This window comes from Larus michahellis, chromosome 8 (genome assembly GCF_964199755.1).
Source record: "Larus michahellis chromosome 8, bLarMic1.1, whole genome shotgun sequence".
Lineage (NCBI taxonomy): Eukaryota > Metazoa > Chordata > Aves > Charadriiformes > Laridae > Larus > Larus michahellis.
The window spans coordinates 15,181,539-15,200,691 of record NC_133903.1 but is presented as its reverse complement, the minus strand read 5'-3'; the positions used below and the strand labels follow the sequence as shown (position 1 = coordinate 15,200,691).

The window sequence follows — 19,153 nt, the reverse complement described above, 5'->3', positions numbered from 1 at the left end:
ATGGACCTGTTGGAGTGGCTCCAGTGGAGGGCCACAAAGATGACCAGTGGGCTGGAGCCCCTCTGCTGTGAGGACAGGCTGAGAGAGTTGGGGTTGTTCAGCCTGGAGAAGAGAAAGCTCCGAAAAGACCTTATAGGGGCCTTCCAGTACCTAAAGGGGGCCTACAGGAAGGATGGGGAGGGACTCTTTATCAGGGATTGTTATGATAGGACACAGGGTAACGGCCGCAAACTGAAAGAGGGGAGATTTAGATTGGATACCAGGAAGAAATTCTTTACTGTAAGGGTAGTGAGGCACTGGAACAGGTTGCCCAGGGAAGTTGTCAGTGCCCCATCCCTGGAGGTGTTCAAGGCCAGGCTGGATGGGGCTTTGAGCAGCCTGGTCTAGTTGGGAGGCGTCCCTGCCCAGGGCAGGGGGGTTGGAACTAGATGATCTTTAAGGTCCCTTCCAACCCGAACCATTCTGTGATTCTGTGACAGGCTGAGAAAGTTGGGGCTGTTTAGCCTGGGGAATAGCAGGCTACGTGGAGACCTTTTAGCCCCTTCCAGTAGCTGGAGGGACTCTTTATCAAGGGAGTGTATCCATAGGATGAGGGGTAACCTGCCCAAACCATGACAAGGGGTAATGGTTTTAAACTGGAAAAGGGTAGATTTAGATTAGATATCAGGAAGAAATTCTTTACTGTGAGGGTGGTGACGCACTGGCTGAGGTTGCCCAGGGAAGTTTTGGATGCCCCATCCCTGGAGGTGTTCAAGGCCAGGCTGGACGGGGCTTTGAGCAACCTGGTCTAGTGGGAGGTGTCCCTGCCCAGGGCAGGGGGGTGGACTAGATCATCTTTAAGTTCCCTTCCAACCCAAACCTGATCCTGTGGTATCAGGAAAGGCTGAGAGACCTGGGACTGCTTAGTCTGGGGAAGAGACTCAGGAGTACTCTCATCACTGTGTGCAAATATCTGAAGGGAGGCTATAGAGCAGATGGAGCCAGGCTCTCTTCAGTGGTGCCCAGTGACAGGACCAAAGGCAAACTCGAACACAGTAGGTTCTTTCTGAACATCAGGAAACACTTTTGCACTGTGAGGGTGACTGAGCACTGACATGGGTTGCCCGGGTCTCCCACCTTGGAGGTGCTAAAAACCCATCTGGACATGGTCCTGGGCAACCAGCTCTAGCTGTCCCTGCTTGAGCAGGTGGGTTGGACCAGATGACATCCAGGGTCCCTTTCATCCTCAACCATTCTGTGACTGTGGTAATGCAACCTCTGAGAGGTAAAGCAACTTCAAATTGTATAATGGTTTTGTAATATTACAGCTACATAAAACTAATATAAAAAGATGCAGTTGTTTTACATCGTTACAAGGGATGCACGTTAAGTGCTTGCTGTTTATGTGTGTTGATGGTGATACAGACTTTGTGGCAATAAGTGTTGCAAGGAGAGCTGTTGTTCAGATTCTGTTGTTATCTAGCGTATGAAATTGCCCGCTGAAGGAATGTAAGTACTAAATCTAAAACTGGAAGCATTTGCTGTTTTGACACCTAAATTATGCTTTTTATCATATGAGTCCATTTAACTTTGAGGTTATTCATTAGTGTAGGCTTCACCTTCCTTCTCCATTTCCTGAATGATGGAGATAATGGGATTGATTCTAAAGTTATTTAAGTGTTGTTGTAAGTCAGAGGTGTGTCAAGTGGAGTTAATGATGTTACGTTCATGCAAGTGAAGTGAGAATCAGTAAATTGAGTAGAGGAAAAATGCAGTACGCCAGGAGAGCAAAGACTGAAAAGAAGGATAAATCTTGGTAGGGCGAATGTAAAAATTAAAAAAAATGTATCATATGTAAGGAAATACCTCATGAGCTAGCTCCTCTGATTTGGGTTGTTCTGAAAAATTCTCAGTATCTCCCGCCTGGCTAAGCTTTACTGCGCGCTGCGTACCACACCAGACTGATTTAAGATGTACTGGTTTTGAAAATGTATTTTAAAATATTTTTATGATGCATTTATAGGGAAATTGTAACAAACTGGGCTTTCAAAGCCATTCTTCTCATTTCTTTAATTATTATTTTTGCCAGTGTTTGTTCAGAATTCCCAGTGCTATCCCTATTTATAACTAGGCATGTAAACAGTGAAAGTATTAAGAAATTGCATTGCCCAAAAAAAAGAAAAAATCAAAATGTAGTTTAAAAGTATGTCAGCACATCATTTTAGTATTTGCATTAAAAGATAACCAGAATCAAGTCTGGTCAAGGATCAGTGAATAATAACCTCATTTCCAAAAGATCACTGTTATTTTGTGGTTTAGTGTCTTATCAGTTTTCCACGTTAGCAGGTTTTCTCATCTCCCTCTCCAAAGCATGATTGCTCTCCTTCATTATTTCTCCCTTCTGTTAGGTTTTTGCTCTGCTTTTTATACACCTGTTAAGTCATTTTGCACTCTCACAATTAACACTTAATTATCTGACTACTAAAAAGGATAGTAAGATGCACTCACAGTGTACAAAATAATATTTGAACTTGTTCTGCCAATTGCATGCATAAAAATAACATCTGGCTGCTTCATTGCTGAGAAAACTTGAAGCAATTTTGTTCCTCTAAACATGGTATGCCAGTTATGTTTCAGCTGTAGTAAATCTTGTTTCATTCATAATTTTCAAATATGTGCATAAAAAGCAATAGCCCTTCTCCAATTACTTATAACTACCTATGAAATAAATACCATGCAAGTCTCTTCATTGTATTTGTTTTAGATTTCAACTTAGCACGTACAAAAGTGTTAGTTCTTTGTGTATTAGGAGAACAGTGCTAATTTTTTCAGTTACTTTGGAGAATGGAAGTATAGATGTTATATTATGAAACTACATAATTATGCAGATACCTTACTAACACTTTAGTAAGATGACTTCCCAGCGGAGAATTTCAGACTGTTTTCCCAATGTGACTAAGGTATGGGATGATGGTAGATAACGGACATACAGAAGAGTGAATTCCTCTAAGAACTCCAGTATATAGTTTGGGGGTGGTTGGTTTGGGGTTGGGGGTTTTTTGAGTGTCTGTGCATACTTGGTGGTGGAAGCTCCCTTTTACTTTACATGCTGCCAAGTCTTGGATGCTGGGAGAAAATATGAGTGTAAGTTTGTTTCAGCAAATGGAGGCTTCTGTGCAGCTGTAAGCATGAATCTCCGTGAATGCTGCCAAGGACTGTGAAGCAGTCCTTAAGATTCAGCATTAGCTCTAAGTCCTAGGTCTGGTAGGAGATTCCTGAGACAGAGCCATGCTTTTAGCCTCAATAGGATCATTCAGGGGATCTTTTGGATGAAGTGGTATATACCGCTTTGGCACTAGTAGGGTTTTAGTCTAGTGACTAACATGTGTTTTGCAGCTATAATAGCATTAACGGAAGAGTCAAGACAAATAAAGGTTGTTTGTTTAAGAAATACTGTAAAAAAAGGTTAGGAGGTTTTGGGTCCAATTTTCTGAAGTTGTGAAATTATTTTTTTAATATAAGCTATTCAGTCATATCTTGGTGGACTGATCTCATCAGATTCTATAATTTAACCCGAGATATTTTGGTAGGAATTGTCCAAGGAAAGCTCCAGAGATGCAGCAAATGACATTCAGTTGTGGTATCATTTGATATGCCTTACCACGACATTGGGTTAGACATGAAATTAAAGGTATATCCATGAATATAGCTTTCAAAGGAAGCGACAGGGTGAGGCTTAGCACCGTGACCAGTTCTCACCAAGAATAATGTCATTCCTAATATCCTTCTTTCCTATATTAACCTTTTGTCATTTTTGTGTTGTCTGTTGTACTATTATATTTTATACCTCAACATCATATATTCTTTAAAATATCTAATGGGATGTAGTTATTAGAAAGAAATAGAAAGTCTTTTGGTAGCATTGCATTGTAATTATTGAAAGATTATCCAAATTACCTGCTTGAAGTACATGAAGTGTAAGGTAAATATATTGAATAGTTTTATATTCACTTTCTGATGACCTTGTTTCCCCAGGCACTTAAGATTTTCCATGAAAAAAAGATAAAAGTACAGATTTTCAGGCAAATTATTTTCCACATTTGGGATTCTAGTGTGGGTGAGACAGTTTTTCTTTTACAGACTTTTTAAAATTAAGTCACTCATAATTATTTATAGAAGCATTCTAAATTATTTTGCCAGATTATGAATAACTGTTCTGGGAGGAAATCTGTAACAAAAAAATAAATAGGTGGTTACTTGTGAGAAGAAAAATTTTTATGTTGTTCGATTAAAAAAATAATGTTTTTGTATTCTAAACAGTTTTGTAAACTGTTTCACTTGCAAAACATGCTTTTTTCCCGAAGGCTAAAAAATATAGCTGTAAGGGGAAAATGACTCCAAAGCATCAAAATAATTTAATTTTTCCGTAAAAAAAGAAAAAAAAAAAAGTGCTATCCGCTTCAACTTTTCTCATATTTAGAGGATTTTGTAGCCTGCTTGCATAACTAGTGCATGAAAAAAATGTGGTACTAGTGGGTTGTTTTTTCTTTTCAATTATTCATCATTTATGAAGTGCAGAGAAAAATAGTTACAAATTATTGTTTCAGGGGGTTTCCTGTAGCTATACTATTTTGTTCAAAGGATTTACTCACACTGGTTGAATTCCAATGGAAAGTCAAGACTTCTCTCGTCCTGACCTACTTTTTAAAAAAAAAATTACTACCTGTCTTTATATGTGTATGACAAATATATCAGTTGAAAAAAAAATCCCGTTTGTTTAATATTAGCTTATGATATGTGCCAAACATTTGTTATCATGGCAATACTTTATTTCACCTTTATCGTTGCTTGAATGCACATGGACTCTGTTGCAGCAGATAATTCTGTACTGCTAACTGTGCTGTGTTTGATGTATGCTCCACAAGGTATTTCTCTAGCGAGTGCTGGTTCCATGGATGGGTGTCTCTGTTCAACAGCCTCAGTGACTTCACAGAGTTGTTTATTCCATTTAGAAAGACTGTTTTATGTAAGTGTTACACGTGAAAAGACTTGCCACTTCTGTGCCAAAAGTGTATATTTGTAAATGTGCATAATAATATTTTCAAATAAGTTTTTGAAGACAGATTTTGTATTCTATATTTTTCAGTCCATTAAGAAGACAAAAATAATTCCTATCCCTCGGGAAGAGTTAGGTGTGGGAGTCCCTGCTCCACTATCTTGCAAAGTGCTGGAAAAGCATCATTCTGGCTCTGGGGTTTCTTAGTAGGAGACACAATACTGAGTCCCAAAATGACTACTGTTCCATGTAATGCACAAAATTCAACTTATTTAAACAGTTAAAATTTTATACCCTGTAACTGGTTTTAGTTCTCAAGTATTACTTACATAGCAAATGTTCTTTATGCCAGTCATAGTATAAATTGCAAGGCGAGTTGGGAGTACAATGAATAGAAATTCTGCTACATGTTTCAACTTAAGAAGAATTCATCTATGAATTGGAATTCCAACTCCCCTGCGTGGCCTTAAAAGTCATTTTGTAGGTAAGCAAGAGTATCTTTTTCTCCCCATCTTCTGAAATCAGAAAAAAAAAAAAATAAATATTTGCCTTCACAAAGGCAGAGACTTACCGTGCTGGTCAGGATGGATTTTCTCTGGCTATAAAAGGTTTTGTTTCCAGCTGCAGTATGTTCCAGAGTAAAATGGACCAGCTAGGAAACCGCAGGAACAAAATAGGAACTGAGTTTACCAGGGAGGTAGTGACATGATAGTATTGAGACTTAACCTTAGTAGCTGACAGGTATAGCAGTTGTATTATACGTGAATACGGGGCCTGAGAAGCTCCTTGGTGGCATCTGTAAGTGATGTACAGCCAGGCTGAGCTATAACACCCGCTCAGGTCACGCTTTTATCCCAGTCTGTGCAGCCAAAATGCCCTCCACGGATTCAACAGGGTTAAATACTTCTTTCAGGAGACAGCCTAAATTAGTAGGGAACTAGGTATTTATCCAAAGGATAAAGTTAGCCTTATAGTTAACTGAAATGTAACATACTACAAAATACCTAGTTCTTGTGTGTATTGAAAGGAAACATTTAACTTGGTGGTGACAACTGTCAGAAAGAAATATGTATGTAAAATTGGAAAAATCCTGTCCCGACTTAAATAGACGGGTATATAAAACTAACATGAAGTCAGAAAGATTAACTCTTTAATCAAAACTGTTGCTGTGTTGGAAGAATCTTTGTTCTTTTTCTGAAGCCTTGTAGCAATACTAGAAGTCTAACAGTCAATCTTCTTTCAATGACACTTCAATGTGGTTTACACTACATTAGCAGCAGATCTCTGCAATGTTTTCTACCCCGGGGCGGGGCGAAATTTCCCTCTTCTGTATCAAAAGGGATTCTTGCCTTTTTTATTTTATCTACAAATAAAATAGTCAGAAGAGTTAGGGTAATCTCCAGAAGGTTAATGCCTTTTGTCTTGCAGGCTTCTGAAACGAGGCTTCTGATCTTGTGGACAACTGTTTTAAGGGATTTTGTTTGTTTTTGTTGGAAACAGCAAAGTAAGATTCTCACTTTGCTTCATTCAACAAAATCTTAACAATGTTTGGTGTTTGGAGATACAATCTATACAGCAGACTTAAAATTGTCCTGCTTCGTTGAGAATTAATTAATCTGTTCCTATATATATATAGGATCTGTATATCCTTAATGTTGCAATAAAGGATGACAGCCCAATTGGTTTTCCCATTCTATTTTGCTCTTTTCTGGCTGTCAGTGATATGATCATACACTTACATAAAGAGACCCTGAGTCAGCTGGATCTTTTAATTGGATTTAAATAGACCTTCTCCTTATAGAGCACTCCCAAAAGAAAGCTAAAAGGGTTTTTACATGTTTTAAATGACAAGTTCTGTTAGAACTAAAACTAGAATACTTAAGTTTTTGAACAGAAGACTCAGAGCAAATAAGTAATAAATAAAAAGGGTTTATTTTCAAGTCTTCCGCCTATTCTGTCCTTAGAGGCAAGTCCTTTTTTACAGACTTGGTTTCAGCTGGTGACTTTCTAAGTTGTAGCAAACTCTGCTGTGTTCCCTTTAGCTCTTGTGACCTTCTGAGTTCCCCACAGAGACCCTTCTGGCTGCTCCCTGCTCATCACTGTGTTTTTTGTACCTCTATTTGAGTGGCCGGTTCCCTGCTGTCATCTTGTGCCTGCCCATTCTGGGCTTGGGAACATCTCCCAATGCACGCACTTGGTAGCGCCCAAAGGAAGGACTGCTCTTTCCTTTTCTGTGGAGGGCTTCCACCTAATCCCATGACTCTTCTTAGACTAACATGAATTGTAAACCACAACATACGTTCTGTCACAACATTTTTCCTTCTGTACTTTTAAAATCAAGCTCTACCTACCCTAAAACCATACCATATTTTCCATATTAAAACAAACACCATTCCAGTATCAGTGGAGGTCCACTTCCATGAGTGTTCTCACAACTGTAATCCTTAAATGGTGTGTTCATGTTACACAGTTCTGTTTTCAGGGGGATAAAATTGATAAAGCTGCCTTTATTTTAAACTTTGCATGCTATTTTGTATTGAGGCTTTGACTGTTATTTGTTGCTATTGTCATATGAAAGTGGAAGAACTGAACCCAGCTCTTCGGGATAACCTGCTTTGTGATTTCCATGGTATACCGATATGACCTTTTGTCATGTGTAAGAAATCCCTTATTGTATCAAAAGGATACATTTCAAAAATGTTCTTCACTTGCTTTTCTCGGATCGTGTGTAGTGATGCTGTGCCCTGTTAAAACTGCCCTGTTGCCCTCAGAAGACTTTCTTTCACTGGTGGATTTAAATGTTTCACAATGCATCATTTGTATATCAGTTTTTTGAGTATATTGGTCTCTGGGGAGGAGAGAACTATATACTTCATTTTTATTTAACTTTCTGACAGAAGTCATTCTTCATTCACTTTTACTTATGTAAGCATAAAATAAAATAGTTAAACTGTTGGGTGAAAAAGGGCAATTTTAGTGGGGTTATTGAACAGGCACTATATAATGTATTAAATATCAGCCTGTCATATACGTTTCTGTAAGCAGTTTGAATAATGCATTAAGACATGAGGATTGGCATAAAATGTTAACTTATTGCAATGCCCAGAATTTTAGTTTGAAAAGGCAGGACAAAACAGGATCACGATGAATTAGGGTGGTTCTTACTTCATGGTTACAAAGGGCCCTTCCTGGGGTGAAATTGCGATTGGAAGGGGAGACGATATCTGTACTCCCCTGCAGAAAAAGCAGGGTTACCTTGGGCTTGCTGTACTGCGCTGGGTGACACAAAGGAGCAGAATGCTCCCCCTTAACCTTCTTCCTCAGAGGTGGTGCGTGCTACCAGTAGAGCTGCTCAACCTTAACACTCTCTATCTGAGAGGAGAGAATTTTTATGTTGTCCATGTGGACATACATGGCATGTAGCCATATATGACATGCATAGCCATTTTGTTCTGTCTTCTCATTGACCACAGAATTACTTTCTGCTGAGTAATTTAACATAGTTCAAGACCCTTAACATGAAATTCATATTAAAATTCTTTACTTCTGATAAGTGAAATAATTTATCCTCATTTTGTTCATGTAGGTAAGGTTATATTGAGTTCTGAATAATGTAGACTCATCAATGGAGAGATTCATGTTTTGATACAAATAGAACTCGCTGAATCCCCCCCCCCAGTGTATTGATCACTACAATGTAGGATTTTATCCTTCTGCAGTGAGAATTACCTTGGATGCAGCATTTTCCTCATCATTTTTATCATATGCTCAGCTTTTAGCTTTGTTTAGGAAATGTTTTCCTCACTCTGCTTGTAGAAGGTGGGATCATTTTGAACTCTTAACCAGTTTCCAGTCTTTTCTGTGGCTGATTTATTTATTTTGCCATTGCTGAGATTCCTTGCTGTTGTGAAGAAAATAGATCCTAAGTTCAATGGGAAAAATAATTTACTGTTTGTAAGTCTATCAGAATTATAACATGTTCTTCGGATAGTTTCCCAAATCTCCTGTGAATTTTTGCTAGCGTTATTATGTAGAACCCACTGGTATACTGTGAGAGTAGATTGTACATGTCCAAGGCTTGATTTTGTCTTCTGGAAATGTCAACAGTGCAATATCAGTAGTGATCTGATAAATGGTTTGTTGTTGGGATGTTACTGTCGGTTTGCAGAGGAAGCCTTTCTGCCAGAAATGGTAGCTATTTAGCGATAGATCTGATGTGTGACCATAAAAACTATGCTCTTACATCACAGATGGAACAAACAGATGTTATACTCACCTGGTTAATTGGCCATTATTGTTTGCAGGATCTTCTGCCTCTCCATTGCATGTACAGGTAGACTTCTGCACAGTTTCTTACCACCTGCATTACAGGCTTATCGCAGTGCTTACAGATAATTCCATACGAGTATTCTCAGAAGAATTGTTTTTTAAAATGTGGGAGAATAGAACTGTTACTATCAGATGTCCGCTTTAGATCTGCACGCAAACTGAACTGAATAGTAGTACAAAGCTCCACATTTCTAATCACCAGTGACTTTACAATTTTTGATGACCCTGTAATATCTTCTCTTGAAAAAAGACCCAAACAAACCACACACACACACACCCCACCGGGGGGAGGTGTTTTAATCTTGGTTTTGTTTGTCTTTCACTATCCAAATCTATTTTAATTGGCAATACCTTGAATTTATTTTCCCCAAGTCGAGTCTGTTTGGCCTATGACTGCAATTGGTAGGTGATCTCCCTGTCTTTATCTTGACCCATGAGATTTTACATCTTATTTTCTTGCCTTTTCTTGTTAAGGAGGAGGGTGAGTGAATCACAGGGTGCATGTTTGGCTGCTGGCCAACGTTAACTGATCATCATATGCTATCAAAGCATTTGAATTCAGGAATAGGAGAAGATACAAGAGACAAGAATCAGACTCCATTATTAGTTCGTGTGTGTGTATGAATATATATCTCTCTCAAATTATGTCCTTTTCTTTCTACAGAAAAGGAACTTTGCTAATCATGATTGCAAGGTACTTTTTGTTTCCTGCTCTATTAAGAACATTCCTTACAGCGATACATGTTCTGGTAAAGGAATTGGGGAATCCTTCAAGGTGGGAATGTATGTATACACATATGCTTTTATTCCGATATAAATAAATAAGACATTTATCTTTAGTTTATATATAATCTCTGTGAAGGGCCTTGGTTTTGTCCAAGAAGTACTTTTTTACTCAACCGACAGATGTAGGTAACATCACTGCAGTCAACAGAATATCCTTTGCCCTGGAGGCCTAACAGAGACATTAGTTTTTTTCAGGTAGTTCAGATTCGAAGCGGAGCATGGGTGATCAATGTTTCAACCATGTTTTTATCATTGAAGTCATTTACATTTAAGAAGACAATCTCTCCCTCGGCTATTAATAATTTATCACAAGGAGGCAATGTACTGGAGTATTGATTACATTTCTCCAAGCTTTTGTGTAGTAAATATCCCTCTGGATTTAGCTGAAAAATCTCGATATGAACTTTTCACATAAAGTTTGGCAATTACTCTTCTCTCCTTCCCCTCTTCACCTAGTTTCTTTTTTTTATAGTGTTAATGGACAGAATCCACGCAACTGAGTAGTGTGTGTCATTCTTTGCTGATTTGGTTGAAGGATCGCTACCTATATTTTCTAGGTGCAGTAAAGACTCTCTTGGGCTGAAGCTTGCTTTAACAACTTGAAAATTGAAACAAAAATGGTAGAAAAACAGTTGTGTGTTCCCAGAAGTCATGATATGCAAAATATAAGCAGGCCAAGAAATCTTCATGGAAAGGCGTGAGATAGGTTGTAAGATATAAATATCAAGATGTGTAATAATTTACTGGCTGTTAATGAGTTCTATGTCATAAATGCAATATTTAATCAAAAGTCTTGCTGAAATGAGGCAGTAAAAATTAGATTTTTCATGATTAAAGTTTACATAATTTAAAGTTTACGTGGCATTTATGATATAAATGTATAGGCATATAACAATGCCTTGTCTTCAGATTTTTAGCAATTCCTATTAGAATATTTTTAATTACTAATTCATTATTATCTGACACAAATAATGGATATCTCTAAGCCGATTTACATGATAGGGATGATTTTTTTTTTTTAATTTTGCAGGTAGACCCTACTGTAGTTAACATTCGTTAATATCTTATTAATCTTTTTTTCCCAGGTCCCATTTTAAGCTTTTGGGGGGTTGCTTGTAGCAATAGTAAATTTCTTTTTATATGATTCTCTCTTTTCTTTTGATTCCACCCAAAGAATTTTGCAATTATTTTAGCCAAGATAGAAGAACCGTAAAATGAGAAATACTCTGCTTTTATATTCTCATAAATGAGTTGTGGATTAGAATCCAACTGGGATGACACATTTTAAACTCATATTTTGGAGAGCAGGTGACGTAGTAAGTGTGAAAAGTAACTCTTCAGGAAAACAGATTTAAAAAACAGGAATATCTCATGTTTTTTATTTATATATACACTGTTTGTAAATTCTAAGTTAATTTAAGATGTAGTTGGCAAATCTGCTAGATCCAAACTGAAATGAAAACTCTTTACGAAATGGGAATGTGTTACTGCTCAGTGCTACAGGTTGGTAGCGTGTGCTCGGTATCGTATTGAACATATTGATTTGACTATATAAATACGCAGTTGGGCTCTTTGAAGTTGTATACATACACACGCACACATAATAACGAAAACTTAGCTGTTACAAGTGTTGTTTACCATATGCAGAATATCTTCAAAACTGATCATGTTTACTGTATTTTTATATGTTTTTAACAAATGTATCCTTGAGTGTTCTGCTCCATGCTGTTTGTAATATTGTTCAGATGAGACTGAATGGAAAGGTTGTGTAAGAATGACAAGATTCTTCAAGTTCACTTCAAAATTCCCTATCTGCAGACACAGTGTCTGTATCAGTGGATTACTTGAACGTTAACAGAAGGTGAACATAAATGGGGCAAATAGCAAAGTGAAATTCATGTTATTTAATTGTGGAATTAGGATGTTTAAGTGTGCAAAACTTTTTATATAACTTCACCCATCATATCCATAATGCATATCACATAAGCTAAACAGCTGTCACCTAGCAATTGTCTTACTCTAGATATGGAGTTCCACAGAAACCATTTGTTTCTTCAGAGTATTTTTTGTTTGGTTTTAATCCTATCTTTGTTTCTCAGTGCACTACGGGCATTCATATGGAATGAAGAAGAAATAATTAATCTAGGTATTCCTGTGGTTGTACGGGACCTGGCTGAATTTCATGCAAGCCTGTTTTAGTTCTCTCTAATCATCTTCTGCGCTAAGATTATGTTCGGGGGGAACAATGGGATCATAGTTTGATCTGAAAATGGTCGTGCAGGGTCTTTGTTGCATATCTTCACTACTCATGAGAAATGTGCGTGCTCTTGTGGAAACCATGGTAAAATAAAAGAATTTCATTTCTTTAGTAGTAGATTGCGCCTCTTCAGTCTTATTGCAGCGTTGTGTAAGGCCAGGCTAACCTATTTGTTCCTGATTTGGAATGATGAAATTTGAAAAAAGAATACTTGTGAGGTAGATAACTTTTCAATGTGCTCAACACCATATTTTTCCTTTTCAACTGTGTCATTAGCTTGGCTGGTTTTGTGGGTATGTTCAAATTCTTAGAATAGGAATTTGCTGTGCAAATGCATAATCTGCCTCGCATATTTCCTAGTTTTTATCTATTTGGTTCCTGGTGTTTATAATAATAATAATATGTATGTTGATATATAAAGTAAATTTTTCAGTCTTGTTTTTCAAAATTACCTGCTTTTTGTCACATACGCTTGAATTTCATATCCTATTTTGGTGGAGGATCTGCTGCCTCCTTAAAATATATTTTTACACGATGATGCACCACTAAAACAACAAATGTTTTAGGAAAATGCTTATTTTCAATGAAAGAAACTCTTGATTTGATGGTTAATAGGAATGTTATAGTCAGCTATAAAAACTAGGCAAATACCTGTAATTCTTGTGAAAAACAAGCAAGTACTGACGGACACCAAAACTGATTTAGTGTTGGCTTTTAGTAGTTAATATTAACATTGAAATTCTGTTTTATCCTTTCTCCTATTCACATGATCCAATGAATTCTGTATTTTTATATAGTACAGTTAAAAGCAGATGAATGTGTATATGTGTATTAGCATACAATATTTATATTGACCAAATTAACATACAAGTAATGACCTTTGGCATGAAGGTTGCCTTTTGCTGCCTCAGTAGACAAATAAAGTCTGTCTTCCTCATAGTAACCTCTTTGACATAAGAATACCAGAACATAAGTTCTTGTTGATCATTTTCAACTGTTTCTCTCATGTGCAGTTGCTTCTTAGAATTCCTAAAAGATGTCATCCTAAGTAGAAGCAGATTTAGGTCATGACCAGAGACCTAGCAATCAAAGTATACTTTGAACAAGCCTTTGTACACGCTTGCTTAAAAATGAAAAACAGTTTAAAGACATTATTTATATTTTTGCTGTTTGTCTCTGAATACTGTCAATTAAATTACCTTCTAATATTCAGAAAATTTTGCTATGTACATCTTAGTTAAGGGCAGGTTTTGTCATCATGAATTTCTACAGTTGCTGGAGCATAAAGGGACAATAGTAAAATTGCATGGCAGCTCCCAGGAAAGGACATCAAAGCATTTTTCAAACTTTAATGGACTAAATCAAGCTCAAATAAATGGTGAAATTAAGCAATGTTGGAATGGAACCATTTTCAGATTGCTAGAAAGCACTGGAAAAGAAGAAGGAATAATAATATGTATTTTCTATACAGCTTCAGCAACACCAGCTACTCTAGTTTGTGAATTAACTTTCTATTCAACATTTTGTCATGTACATTAGGTGTTATAATGCATGAAATGAATACATAGTCACATACCAGTAGCTGCAGTTCCGAGTAATGATCGACAATACTGCCTCTAGCTACCTAACACTTTTTCCTATGAAATATTTTCTGCATGACCACATCACATGGCAGCAGGCAGCAATGGAATTTATGAACTAGCTGCAGCTATCAGTGTTAGTGAGGAAGCAATAGAGAAAGATGTATGTTAAAAAAAAAGGAGGGGGGGAGGCTGAAGAAAAATAGCCAACCAGAAAAAAGTTGTCAGTATGTCACATAGACATTTTAAACTAGCAGCTTAATGGCAGTGCAAATTCATGTCTATGTCCTATTTTTAAAATTTTCAACTTTTCCTAAATATAGCTTCCAGTTGAGCGTGTTTATTTTAGCTATAAATAACTCAAAAAAACTGACACGGAATGAAAATTTCAGCTTTATGTCAGGTTAGAACCATGATTTGTTTGCATGACTGGGAGTTAGGAATGTTCAGATTCTTATCAGGTCAAGTGTTTTGCTGAAGTCAAGTCAATAAGTATGGTTCTTTCACAGAGAGAGACCTCAACTTTTCTCTCAAGTTGCAGTGGCTTGAAACGAGTCTTCTTTTTCCTCCTATGAGTATTTATCTAGCTGTTCTCCCCACACACTGCTGCAATACTTAAGCACCACATGTAGAAGTGGATTGCAAATGAAGTTCCTTATTTATATTAATTAAAACCAGTAAGAAGAGCACGATTCTTTTTCAGGCATCTCTGTACGTGTCACTAACGTGATGTTTGATATTGTTATTCTTGCAGGCAAAACAGTTATATGATTCCAATATTTTTTTAGATTTACAGAACCCAGGTCAATGAACTACACACTAGTGAGATGAAGTCAAGACTTAACACAATCAAGAGATAGCAGGAATGTAATGCATAATACTGTGGGGACCAACTATAAACCATCTGGGTTTGTTAATCTCACTGTATATTAGGCTATGCAAGGAATATTGACAAATTAATACAGAAAAAAAATAGCAAAAAAAATAATATAGACATTCCCAGCTATTTTACCTGCATTGCCCTTTTTTTTAAGTTTTGCACACAACAAAAATAACTTAGAAACACGTGTCCAGGTTAGAGCACACTACATCTATAAAGCAAATGCATGGCTGTGTTTTATAACTGTCATTAATGTGGAAAATTAGAAAGAAACTTAGTATTTCTGTCTCAAACTTTAGAATTGGTGCCGAATCCAATTTCTGTGAGGTAACTCAATGTGTAGTAGGTACTAAGCAACTTGTAAATCTCTGGTTTTGTACAAAGACCTTGGTCACAATACCAGAGACTGACTGGCTAGGAAAAGGACCTAGGGGTCTTGGTAGATGGTGAGCTAACCATGAGCCAGCAGTGTGCTGTGGCAACAAAAGGAGCCTGCTGTATCCTGGGCAGTACTGTCAGGAGCATGGCCAGTACCACAGAATGGTGGAAGTTGGAAGGCACCTCTGGAGGTCATCTGCTGCAACTCCCCTGCTCAAGCAGGAGTATCCTCAAGTAGGCTGCTCAGGACTATGGCCAGGCATCTTTCAAGTATCTCCAAGGATGGAGATCTCACAAACTGTCTGGGAAATCTGTTCCAGTGGTCAGTCACCCTCACAGTAAAGAAATCAAGGTCCCTCTGGATGGCAGCACGACCCTCTGGCATACCAGCCGCTCTTCCCAGTTTTGCGTCATCACCAGACTTACTGAGGGCACAGTCTATCCCTTATCCAGGGCGCATCAGCAGGAATTTATCATCAGTGTTCTCCAGGAACCTCCTGGATTCCTTATGCTCTACTATGTTATCCATAATTTTGTAGGCACTTCCTTGATTTTACAAGGGCTTGAGGAGATTTTTACATGCTTGAGGAGACTCCTTTTAAGCCCTGTGGTGCTGATTTTGTGTTACCTTCTGTTCACATCACCTCAGGCCCTTTGCTCATCACTCCCTCAGAGGGCTGCAGGTAACTCTCTTCCTTCCCTCTTCCTAGTTTAAAGTATTTCTTACCAGGGGAGCCGTTCTACTGGCAAAGATACCTTGGCCTGGCTCGGTGAGGTAGAGTCCAACTCTCCCAAGCAGATGTTGATCCTCAGGCTAGGTCTGAAAATCGCAGATACTGAAGCACTGCTGTTGCCAACATCAGCTCTGCAAACAATTGTTAACACACAGTATCAGAGCCCTCTTCACCCTCAGTAGCAGGATTGAGGAGAATGCTACCTGGGCCTCCAAACCCCTGACCATCACCTCCAGAGCTGTGCAGTCTCTTTTGATAGCCTCCAAATTGCCCTGGCGATATCACTGGTGCCCAGATAGAAAAACAGGTGGAGGTAATAAAGAGTGGGGCAAGCTTTGGCACCTGGCAGCTCAGGTGCTTTACTTTAGAGTAGATTGAGGAAGTGATTGTTCCCCTCTACTCAGTGCTCATTGTACCTAACCTAGGATACTACCTCTAGTTTTGAGCTCCTCAAAACTATAAAGAAGGTAATAGCTGGTGCAAAGGCCTCCTCAAGATGGTCAGGGCTGCAGCACGTACCCTGTGAGGAGACACTGAGGGTTCAGTTTGGAGAGCAGCAGGCTTTCAGGGAACCTAAGTACCTGTGAGGAGATCAAGAAGATGGAGCATGGCTCTCCACAGAGATGCATGGCCGGAGGAGGAGAGACGCAAGTTAAAACAAGGTGGGTTCAAACTGCATATAGGGAAAGCTTTTTCAGTGTGAGTAGTTAGGCTTTAGAACAGGCTGCTCTGAGAGGCAGGCATGTGATCTCCGCTCTTGGAGGTTTGCAAAGAGCATTTGGATCAAACCCTGAGCAGCCATGGTGTGACCTCCTAACTGACTGTACTTTAATTGGGAGTGTGGGCTTGAAACCTCTTGAGCTTCCTTCCAACCTGAGTTATTGTGTGATGATACAATTTTCAAGACTGAAATGCAAGCAATAGCTGAGAATTCCTACTCATTGTATGAGGTAAACTGAAATTTTTTAAGTCCCTTTTTGGACATGATTGTACTTAATAAAAGTAGTGAAGCGTTCACCAGAGTTAAACTTTCACTCTAATATCTCAGATGATTTTCTTATCCATCTACATGTGGCTTGAATGCTTTCTGCCTCAAAGACTGTTGAATTTTTTAATAGAAAGCTAAAGGGGTCAAATGTGGGGCCCAGTGAATACTCAGAGCAGCTGAGGTGATTAGGGCGCTCAGCTGGTGGTTGCAGGTTCACATTCAAATCCCCCTTCTGTTTGACTGCTGTTTTACTTGCTATTTTGTTTATTTGAGCTCTGCTCAAAAAATGTAATTGAATATTCAAAGTTGTGTACATAAAAAAGAGTGTTAGGTTGGAATGCAGATGGCATGCACTATAAATATAATAAAGGCAAATATTTTTTCCAGATAATAGCCCTTTTGTAAATGCCACAGTTTCCCATGCTTATCCTTTTCCAATTGTTTTGTAGAAATTAGTGAAGCAGCAGAATGCAATGGAAGCATGGATTTGCATAACTACATCTAAGTAAGTTTCTAAAAGTACTCAGAATAGCTGTAGAAGATTAAAAATAAATCTTGGTTTGTGTTCTGGCCCATTCTATTAAGATGTGTGCCTTAGCTTTGGCTAAGTCAGCCAAGTCTTATAAAAGAAATTTCAAGTGGGTCACGCTGTTGCTAGGTTATATGAATCTGAGCTAACTTTGGCTTGTCTCATTTTAATATGCTTGATCCAAACAGAGATAATAAAAAAAAAAAAATAAATCTGAAGTTCCCTAATATCATTTAATATCACATCTATACTTGTCATATAAATACAATGCCTGTCTCATTTTTATTCAAATCACAATCTATCAAAATTGTCTTTTGACAGGATTTTGACTACTACTTATAGTAATAACTAATAGTTCTTTTTTACTATTTCCCAGGGGGATAAAAAAGTGTGTATGTGTGCGGAGGGGGAGAAGGGTAGGAATACTGAAAATAGTTTCCATTTTTACCCTTAAAATGACTCGGGAATTTTATCTGTGTCTGTTAATTTTCATATAAGGCAGCACTCTGGAAAGGCCATTATGGTTTGCTTTTATTCTGTTTGTGTTTAGTTCAAGGAAAGTGTAGGGCCACTTTCAAAAATAAAGCTGAATCTTTAATTGCTCCTTGTAATAAATCTTTTAAGAATAGATGAAATTATTGACATATGTTGCACTCAAAGGGCTTTTAATACTTTTGTGCACAGGTGATAATGGGTTGGAAAAAAAAGGGTTGAAAAGAGTGATTGCAAAACTAACAATAAATCAATCAAATGGTTCTGGTAATATGTCTCATAGCCACAGTGTGTGATGCTTAGTTTATGACATCTTAAGATCTCCAAAGCTGATTTATTCTTCCAGTAATCAGTGTTCTGATCCATTAGTTTTTATAATGTAGAGAGATGCCACTGTTGTTTTTTTTCCATGAATGATTTGTATTTTGAAATTGCACATCTGTCAGTCAAGACAAACCCAAGGATTTTAAAAAAAACCTATACCTTGACTGTAGGTTTATCCCTGTACACTGGCGTTGCTGGATGTTATTATTTAGTGAAATTCTTCATTACACTTTCTAGTTTTGGATTTTTTGTCTAATATGTCGCCTAAACAAGTTTTTATTCAGCTATGATAATTGTTTTTACTATTCTCTATGTTGGTATTTTAACAGAACATGACAGTCAGATATACACCACCCCAAACACACCTCAGCTCTGAGGCACAATATATTTTGTATGAAGTGTAATTTCTTAGATATTTATAGTAGTTATCAGCATATCAGAAATTATCATAAAAGATTGCATCAGAGTGTTAATACAGACAACTTCGAAGTTAAAAGGAGTTTTATTATTGAACTCAGTAAAATTATGTTTACATCTTATCACTTCTCATATAAAGATTATTGCTAAATCATTGAATTCAGGTACATAAAAAATTAACCAAACGTTAAAAAAGTCCAAACCAAAACATTTGTATGTACTTTTAGACTCTACCTTCACAACACAGGATGAAAGACTAAAAATGTCTGGGTTATGGCTTTTTTTTTTTTTTGGTAATCAATATAAAAATTATCATTCTGGTTTTATTAGCCATTTGTGGGGTAGTAAATTCTAACGCTGAGAGCTTCTCCAAAGGTCTCCTATTTTCTTGGCATGGAAGTGGAAGGTGCGGGAGCCTGGGTAT

The 19,153-nt window shown here is 37.6% G+C and overlaps 1 protein-coding gene and 1 long non-coding RNA gene across 46 annotated transcripts in view; both read left to right on the top strand.

Annotated features, from left to right (window-relative positions):
• Positions 1-19,153, top strand: part of RBFOX1 (RNA binding fox-1 homolog 1) — a 910,365-nt gene that overhangs the window by 438,623 nt on the left and 452,589 nt on the right. The window lies entirely within an intron of this gene.
• Positions 16,523-19,153, top strand: part of LOC141747955 (uncharacterized) — a 28,456-nt gene continuing 25,825 nt past the window's right edge. The window contains exons 1-2 of the long non-coding RNA XR_012588867.1: positions 16,523-16,641; positions 17,417-17,472. This is a non-coding gene — a long non-coding RNA (uncharacterized LOC141747955). The remainder of the gene's footprint in view (positions 16,642-17,416; positions 17,473-19,153) is intronic.